Source organism: Oncorhynchus keta, unplaced genomic scaffold (genome assembly GCF_023373465.1).
Source record: "Oncorhynchus keta strain PuntledgeMale-10-30-2019 unplaced genomic scaffold, Oket_V2 Un_contig_4324_pilon_pilon, whole genome shotgun sequence".
Classification (NCBI taxonomy): domain Eukaryota; kingdom Metazoa; phylum Chordata; class Actinopteri; order Salmoniformes; family Salmonidae; genus Oncorhynchus; species Oncorhynchus keta.
Window position 1 is genome coordinate 4,648 of NW_026287710.1, and position 9,341 is coordinate 13,988.

Sequence of the window (9,341 nt, forward strand, 5' to 3'; positions counted from 1 at the left end):
TAACCACTTGGCTACAGTCAACATACTGCTGTCTGTTACTACTACTGTCTGTTACTACTGCCGTGTCTGTTACTACTGCTGTCTGTTACTACTGCTGTCTGTTACTACTGCTGTCTGTTACTACTGCTGTCTGTTACTACTGCTGTCTGTTACTACTGCCATGTCTGTTACTACTGCTGTCTGTTACTACTGCTGTCTGTTACTACTGCTGTCTGTTACTACTGCTGTCTGTTACTACTGCTGTCTGTTACTACTGCTGTCTGTTACTACTGCTGTCTGTTACTACTGCTGTCTGTTACTACTGCTGTCTGTTACTACTGCTGTCTGTTACTACTGCTGTCTGTTACTACTGCCGTGTCTGTTACTACTGCTGTCTGTTACTACTGCTGTCTGTTACTACTGCTGTCTGTTACTACTGCTGTCTGTTACTACTGCCGTGTCTGTTACTACTGCTGTCTGTTACTACTGCTGTCTGTTACTACTGCTGTCTGTTACTACTGCCGTGTCTGTTACTACTGCTGTCTGTTACTACTGCTGTCTGTTACTACTGCCGTGTCTGTTACTACTGCTGTCTGTTACTACTGCTGTCTGTTACTACTGCTGTCTGTTACTACTGCTGTCTGTTACTACTGCTGTCTGTTACTACTGCTGTCTGTTACTACTGCTGTCTGTTACTACTGCTGTCTGTTACTACTGCTGTCTGTTACTACTGCTGTCTGTTACTACTACTGTCTGTTACTACTGCTGTCTGTTACTACTGCTGTCTGTTACTACTGCTGTCTGTTACTACTACTGTCTGTTACTACTGCCGTGTCTGTTACTACTGCTGTCTGTTACTACTGCTGTCTGTTACTACTGCTGTCTGTTACTACTGCTGTCTGTTACTACTGCTGTCTGTTACTACTGCTGTGTCTGTTACTACTGCTGTCTGTTACTACTGCTGTGTCTGTTACTACTGCTGTCTGTTACTACTGCTGTCTGTTACTACTGCTGTCTGTTACTACTGCTGTCTGTTACTACTGCCGTGTCTGTTACTACTGCTGTCTGTTACTACTGCTGTCTGTTACTACTGCCGTGTCTGTTACTACTGCTGTCTGTTACTACTGCTGTCTGTTACTACTACTGTCTGTTACTACTGCCGTGTCTGTTACTACTGCTGTCTGTTACTACTGCCGTGTCTGTTACTACTGCTGTCTGTTACTACTGCTGTCTGTTACTACTGCTGTCTGTTACTACTGCTGTCTGTTACTACTACTGTCTGTTACTACTACTGTCTGTTACTACTGCCGTGTCTGTTACTACTGCTGTCTGTTACTACTGCTGTCTGTTACTACTGCTGTCTGTTACTACTGCTGTCTGTTACTACTGTCTGTTACTACTGCTGTCTGTTACTACTGCTGTCTGTTACTACTGCTGTCTGTTACTACTGCTGTCTGTTACTACTGCTGTATGTTACTACTGCTGTCTGTTACTACTGCTGTCTGTTACTACTGCTGTCTGTTACTACTGCTGTCTGTTACTACTGCTGTCTGTTACTACTGCTGTCTGTTACTACTGCTGTCTGTTACTACTGCCGTCTGTTACTACTGCCGTCTGTTACTACTGCCGTCTGTTACTACTGCTGTCTGTTACTACTGCTGTCTGTTACTACTGCTGTCTGTTACTACTGCTGTATGTTACTACTGTCTGATACTACTGCTGTCTGTTACTACTGCTGTATGTTACTACTGCTGTCTGTTACTACTGCTGTATGTTACTACTGTCTGTTACTACTGCTGTATGTTACTACTGCTGTCTGTTACTACTGCTGTATGTTACTACTGTCTGTTACTACTGCTGTCTGTTACTACTGCTGTATGTTACTACTGCTGTCTGTTACTAATGCTGTATGTTACTACTGTCTGTTACTACTGCTGTATGTTACTACTGCTGTCTGTTACTACTGCTGTCTGTTACTACTGCTGTCTGTTACTACTGCTGTATGTTACTACTGTCTGTTACTACTGCTGTCTGTTACTACTGCCGTGTCTGTTACTACTGCTGTCTGTTACTACTGCTGTCTGTTACTACTGCTGTCTGTTACTACTGCTGTCTGTTACTACTGCTGTCTGTTACTACTACTGTCTGTTACTACTGCTGTCTGATACTACTGCTGTCTGTTACTACTGCTGTCTGTTACTACTGCTGTCTGTTACTACTGCTGTCTGTTACTACTGCTGTCTGTTACTACTGCTGTCTGTTACTACTGCTGTCTGTTACTACTACTGTCTGTTACTACTGCTGTCTGTTACTACTACTGTCTGTTACTACTGCTGTCTGTTACTACTGCTGTCTGTTACTACTGCTGTCTGTTACTACTGCTGTCTGTTACTACTGCTGTCTGTTACTACTGCTGTCTGTTACTACTGCTGTCTGTTACTACTGCTGTCTGTTACTACTGCTGTCTGTTACTACTGCCGTGCCCCTTGTTCTGTGGTTAGACACCTGACCTACAGCTGTTCATTAGGCTGTTCTGTGGTTAGACACCTGACCTACAGCTGTTCATTAGGCTGCTCTGTGGTTAGACACCTGACCTACAGCTGTTCATTAGGCTGTTCTGTGGTTAGACACCTGACCTACAGCTGTTCATTAGGCTGCTCTGTGGTTAGACACCTGACCTACAGCTGTTCATTAGGCTGTTCTGTGGTTAGACACCTGACCTACAGCTGTTCATTAGGCTGTTCTGTGGTTAGACACCTGACCTACAGCTGTTCATTAGGCTGTTCTGTGGTTAGACACCTGACCTACAGCTGTTCATTAGGCTGTTCTGTGGTTAGACACCTGACCTACAGCTGTTCATTAGGCTGTTCTGTGGTTAGACACCTGACCTACAGCTGTTCATTAGGCTGTTCTGTGGTTAGACACCTGACCTACAGCTGTTCATTAGGCTGTTCTGTGGTTAGACACCTGACCTACAGCTGTTCATTAGGCTGTTCTGTGGTTAGACACCTGACCTACAGCTGTTCATTAGGCTGTTCTGTGGTTAGACACCTGACCTACAGCTGTTCATTAGGCTGTTCTGTGGTTAGACACCTGACCTACAGCTGTTCATGAGGCTGTTCTGTGGTTAGACACCTGACCTACAGCTGTTCATTAGGCTGTTCTGTGGTTAGACACCTGACCTACAGCTGTTCATTAGGCTGTTCTGTGGTTAGACACCTGACCTACAGCTGTTCATTAGGCTGTTCTGTGGTTAGACACCTGACCTACAGGTGTTCATTAGACACACAGACACACACACACACACACCACTACACACAGACACACACACACACACACCCAACACACCCACACACACACACACACACACACACACACCCACACACACACACACACACACACACACACACACACACACACACACACACACACCACTACACACACACACACACACACACACCACTACACACACACACACACACACACACACACACACACAATCTGTTTTGTTGTTCAGCAGATCTCCTAACAGAGCCTTCAAGAACTTTAATTAGCCTCTGTTAGTGAGGACGACCCCTGTGCTTTTCAGTTCAGAGATACAGTATTTACCCATAACCCCCCTTGTGAGAGAGAGATTTTCAGTTCGGATGGAAGCTATTTACCCACAACCTCCCTTGTGAGAGAGAGATTTTCAGTTCAGATATACGGTATTTACCCACAACCCCCCTTGTGAGAGAAAGATTTTCAGTTCAGATATACGGTATTTACATCATAATATAACAGGGACAGGAGATCTAGCTGGTCTGTCATAATATAATAGAGACAGTAGATCTACCTGGTCTGTCAAAATATAATAGAGACAGTAGATCTCACTGAAATTATTCATAAAATAATAGAGACAGTAGATCTGGCTGGTCTGTCATAAAATAATAGAGACAGTAGATATAGCAGTGCGTCAGTAGATGTAATATAATAGAGACAGTAGATCTAGCTGGTATGTCATACAATAGAGACAGTAGATCTAGCTGGTCTGCCATGATGCAATAGAGACAGTAGATCTATCTGGTCTGTCATAATATAATAGAGACAGTAGATATAGCTGGTCTGTCATAATATAATAGATACAGTAGATCTAGCTGGTCTGTCATAATGTAACAGAGACAGTAGATCTTGCTGGTCTGTCATGAAATAATAGAACAGTCGATCCTAGCTGGTCTGTCATAATAGAATAGAGACGAGTAGATCCAGCTGGTCTGTGATAATACAATAGAGACAATAGATCTAGCTGGTCTGTCATAATCTAATAGAGACGGTAGATCTAGCTGGTCCGTCAAAATATAATAGAGGCAGTCGATATAGCTGGTCTGTCATAATACAATAAAGACAGTAGTCTAGCTGGTCTGTCATAATATAATAGAGACAGTAGATCTAGCTGGTCTGTCAAATAATAGAGACAGTAGATCTGGCTGGTCTGTCATAATATAATAGAGACGGTAGATTTGGCTGGTCTGTCATAATATAATAGGGCAGTAGATCTACCTGGTCTGTCAAAATATAATAGAGACAGTAGATCTAGCTGGTCTGTCATAATATAATAGAGACAGTAGATCTAGCTGGTCTGTCATAAAATAATAGAGACAGTAGATCTAGCTGGTCTGTCATAATATAATAGAGACAGTAGATCTGGCTGGTATGTCCTTCAATAGAGACAGTAGATCTTGCTGGTCTGCCATAATGCAATAGAGACAGTAGATCTATCTGGTCTGTCATAATATAATAGAGACAGTGATATAGCTGGTCTGTCATAATATAATAAAGACAGTAGATCTAGCTGGTCTTTCATAATGTCAAAAGATATGGTCTGTCATAATATAATAGAGACAGTAGATTTGGCTGGTCTGTCATAATATAATAGAGACAGTAGATCTACCTGGTCTGTCAAAAAATATAATAGAGACAGTAGATCTAGCTGGTCTGTCATACAACATAGAGACAGTAGATCTAGCTGGTCTGTCATATAACAGAGACAGTAGATCTAGCTGGTCTGTCATAAAATAATAGAGACAGTAGATCTAGCTGGTCTGTGATGAAATAACAGAGACAGTAGATCTAGCTGGTCTGTATCATAATGTAATAGAGACAGTAGATCTATCTGGTCTGTCATAATATAATAGAGACAGTAGATCTAGCTGGTATGTCATATAATAGAGACAGTAGATCTACCTGGTCTGTCATAATATAAGAGACAGTAGATCTAGCTGGTCTGTCATAATATAATAGAGACAGTAGATCTACCTGGTCTGTCAAATATAATAGAGACAGTAGATCCAGCTGGTCTGCCATAATATAATAGAGACAGTAGATCTATCTGGTATGTCATAATATAATATAGACAGTAGATATAGCTGGTCTGTCATAATATAATAGGGAACCCAGTAGATTTAGCTGGTATGTCATAATATAACAGAAACAGTAGATCTAGCTGGTCTGTCATAAAATAATAGAGACAGTAGATCTGGCTGGTCTGTCATAAATAAAGAGACATTAGATCTAGCTGGTCTGTCATAATATAGCAGAACCCCAGTAGATCTACCTGGTCTGTCATAATATAATAGAGACAGTAGATCTAGCTGGTCTGTCATAAAATAATAGAGACAGTAGATCTAGCTGGTATGTCATACAACAGAGACAGTAGATCTAAAGCTGGTCTGTCATAAAATAATAGGACAGTAGATCTAGCTGGTCTGTCATAAAATAATAGAGACAGTAGATCTAGCTGGTCTGTCATGAAATAATAGAGACAGTAGATCAGCTGGTCTGCCATGATGTAACGAGACAGTAGATCTATCTGGTCTGTCATAATATAATAGAGACAGTAGATTTGGCTGGTCTGTCATAATATAATAGAGACAGTCGATATAGCTGGTCTTTCATAATACTAACAAAGACAGTAGATCTAGCTGGTCTGTCATAATATAATAGAGACAGTAGATCTAGCTGGTCTGTCATACAATAGAGACAGTAGATTCAGCTGGTCTGTCATAAAATAATAGAGACAGTAGATCTGGCTGGTCTGTCATAATATAATAGAGACAGTAGATCTACCTGGTCTGTCATAATATAACAGAGACAGTAGATCTACCTGGTCTGTCAAAATATAATAGAGATAGTAGATCTAGCTGGTATGTTATATAATAGAGACAGTAGATCTTGCTGGTATGTCATAATATAATAGAGACACAGTAGATCTATCTGGTCTGTCAAGTAATATAACAGAGACAGTAGATATAGCCGGTCTGTCATCATACAATAAAGACAGTAGATCTAGCTGGTCTGTCATAAAATAATAGAGACAGTAGATCTACCTGGTCTGTCATAAAATAATAGAGACAGTAGATCTACCTGGTCTGTCATAATATACAGAGACAGTAGATCTAGCTGGTCTGTCATATAACAGAGACAGTAGATCTAGCTGGTCTGTCATAAAATAATAGAGACAGTAGATCTAGCTGGTCTGTCATAATATAATAGAGACAGTAGATCTAGCTGGTATGTCATACAACAGAGACAGTAGACCAGCTGGTCTGTCATAAATAATAGAGACAGTAGATCTATCTGGTCTGTCATAAATAATAGAGACAGTAGATCTAGCTGGTATGTCATAATGTAACAGAGACAGTAGATCGCTGGTCTGTCATAATATAATAGAGACAGTAGATTTCTGGCTGGTCTGTCATAATATAATAGAGACAGTAGATCTAGCTGGTCTGTCATATAATAGAGACAGTAGATCTATCTGGTCTTTCATAATATAACATAGACAGTAGATATAGCTGGTCTGTCATAATATAACAGAGAAGTAGATCTAGCTGGTCTGTCAAATATAATAGAGACAGTAGATCTAGCTGGTCCGTCATAATATAATAGAGACAGTAGATATAGCTGGTATGTCATAATACAACAGAGACAGTAGATCTAGCTGGTCTGTCATAATATAATAGAGACAGTAGATCTAGCTGGTCTGTCAAAATATAATAGAGACAGTAGATCTAGCTGGTCTGTCATAATATAACAGAGACAGTAGATCTACCTGGTATGTCATACAACAGAGACAGTAGATCTACCTGGTCTGTCATAATATAATAGAGACAGTAGATCTAGCTGGTCTGTCATAATATAATAGAGACAGTAGATCTAGCTGGTCTGTCATAATATAATAGAGACAGTAGATCTAGCTGGTCTGTCAAAATATAATAGAGACAGTAGATCTAGCTGGTATTTCATAATATAATAGAGACAGTAGATTTGGCTGGTCTGTCATAATATAATAGAGACAGTAGATCTACCTGGTCTGTCATAATATAACAGAGACAGTCGATCTAGCTGGTCTGCCATGATGCAATAGAGACAGTAGATATAGCTGGTCTGTCATAATATAATAGACACAGTAGATCGAGCTGGTCTGTCATAATGTAACAGAGACAGTAGATCTCGCTGGTCTGTCATAATAGAATAGAGACAGTAGATCTCACTGGTCTGTCATAATATAATAGAGACAGTATAAGCTGGTATGTCATACAATAGAGACAGTAGATCTAGCTGGTCTGTCATAAGTAGATCGATGTCATAAGAGACAGTAGATCTCGCTGGTCTGTCATAAAATAATAGAGACAGTAGATCTAGCTGGTCTGTCATAAAATAATAGAGACAGTAGATCTAGCTGGTCTGTCATAATATAATAGAGACAGTATATCTAGCTGGTATGTCATACAATAGAGACAGTAGATCTGAGCTGGTCTGCTGTCATAATCTAATAGAGACAGTAGATCTAGCTGGTCCGTCAAAATATAATAGAGACAGTCGATATAGCTGGTCTGTCATAATACAATAAAGACAGTAGATCTAGCTGGTCTGTCATAATATAATAGAGACAGTAGATCTAGCTGGTCTGTCAAAATATAATAGAGACAGTAGATCTAGCTGGTCTGTCATAATATAACAGAGACAGTAGATCTACCTGGTCTGTCAAAATATAATAGAGACAGTAGATCTAGCTGGTATGTTATACAATAGAGACAGTAGATCTTGCTGGTCTGCCATAATACAATAGAGACAGTAGATCTATCTGGTCTGTCATAATATAATAGAGACAGTCGATATAGCTGGTCTGTCATAATACAATAAAGACAGTAGATCTACCTGGTCTGTCATAATATAATAGAGACAGTAGATCTATCTGGTCTGTCATAATATAATAGAGACAGTAGAACTGTCCAGTAGATTTGGCTGGTCTGTCATAATATAATAGAGACAGTAGATCTACCTGGTCTGTCATAATATAATAGAGCCAGTAGATCTAGCTGGTCTGTCAAAATATAATAGAGACAGTAGATCTAGCTGGTATGTCATAAAACAACAGAGACAGTAGATCAGCTGGTCTGTCATAATATAATAGAGACAGTAGATCTACCTGGTCTGTCAAAAATATAATAGAGACAATAGATCTAGCTGGTCTGTCATAATATAATAGAGACAAGTAGATCAGCTGGTCTGTCATAATATAATAGAGACAGTAGATCTAGCTGGTCTGCCATATTATAATAGATACAGTAGATTTAGCTGGTCTGTCATAATATAATAGAGACAGTAGATCTAGCTGGTCTGTCATAATATAATAGAGACAGTAGATCTAGCTGGTCTGTCATGATGCAATAGACAGTAGATATAGCTGGTCTGTCATAATATAATAGACACAGTATATCGAGCACGTCTGTCATAATGTAATAGAGACAGTAGATATAGCTGGTCTGTCGCTAAAATAATAGAGACAGTAGATGGGCTAGCTGGTATGTTATACAATAGAGACAGTAGATCTTGCTGGTCTGCCATAATGCAATAGAGACAGTAGATCTATCTGGTCTGTCATAATATAATAGAGACAGTAGATCTCGGCTGGTATGTCATAATATAATAGAGACAGTAGATGTATCTGGTCTGTCATAATATAATAGACACAGTAGATTTGGCTGGTCTGTCATAATATAATAGAGACAGTAGATCTAGCTGGTCTGTCATAATATAACAGAGACAGTAGATCTACCTGGTCTGTCATAATATAACAGAGACAGTAGATCTGCTGTCATAATCTAATAGAGACAGTAGATCTAGCTGGTCTGTCATAATATAATAGACACAGTAGATCGAGCTGGTCTGTCATAATGTAACAGAGACAGTAGATCTCGCTGGTCTGTCATAAAATAATAGAGACAGTAGATCTAGCTGGTCTGTCATAAAATAATAGAGACAGTAGATCTAGCTGGTCTGTCATAATATAATAGAGACAGTATATCTAGCTGGTATGT

General features: G+C 39.8%; 1 long non-coding RNA gene across 2 annotated transcripts; it reads right to left on the minus strand.

The window, feature by feature from the left end:
- Positions 1-2,411: 2,411 nt before the first annotated feature.
- LOC127924577 (uncharacterized) lies at positions 2,412-3,239 on the minus strand. 2 transcript variants are annotated; one of them, XR_008118274.1, is made up of 3 exons: positions 3,115-3,239; positions 2,653-3,072; positions 2,412-2,610 (listed from the first exon to the last, which is right to left on the minus strand). It is a non-coding gene; the product is annotated as an uncharacterized LOC127924577 (long non-coding RNA). The 2 variants fall into 2 exon arrangements; XR_008118275.1 differs by having other exon boundaries at positions 2,460-2,526.
- Between the last annotated feature and the right edge of the window lie 6,102 nt (positions 3,240-9,341).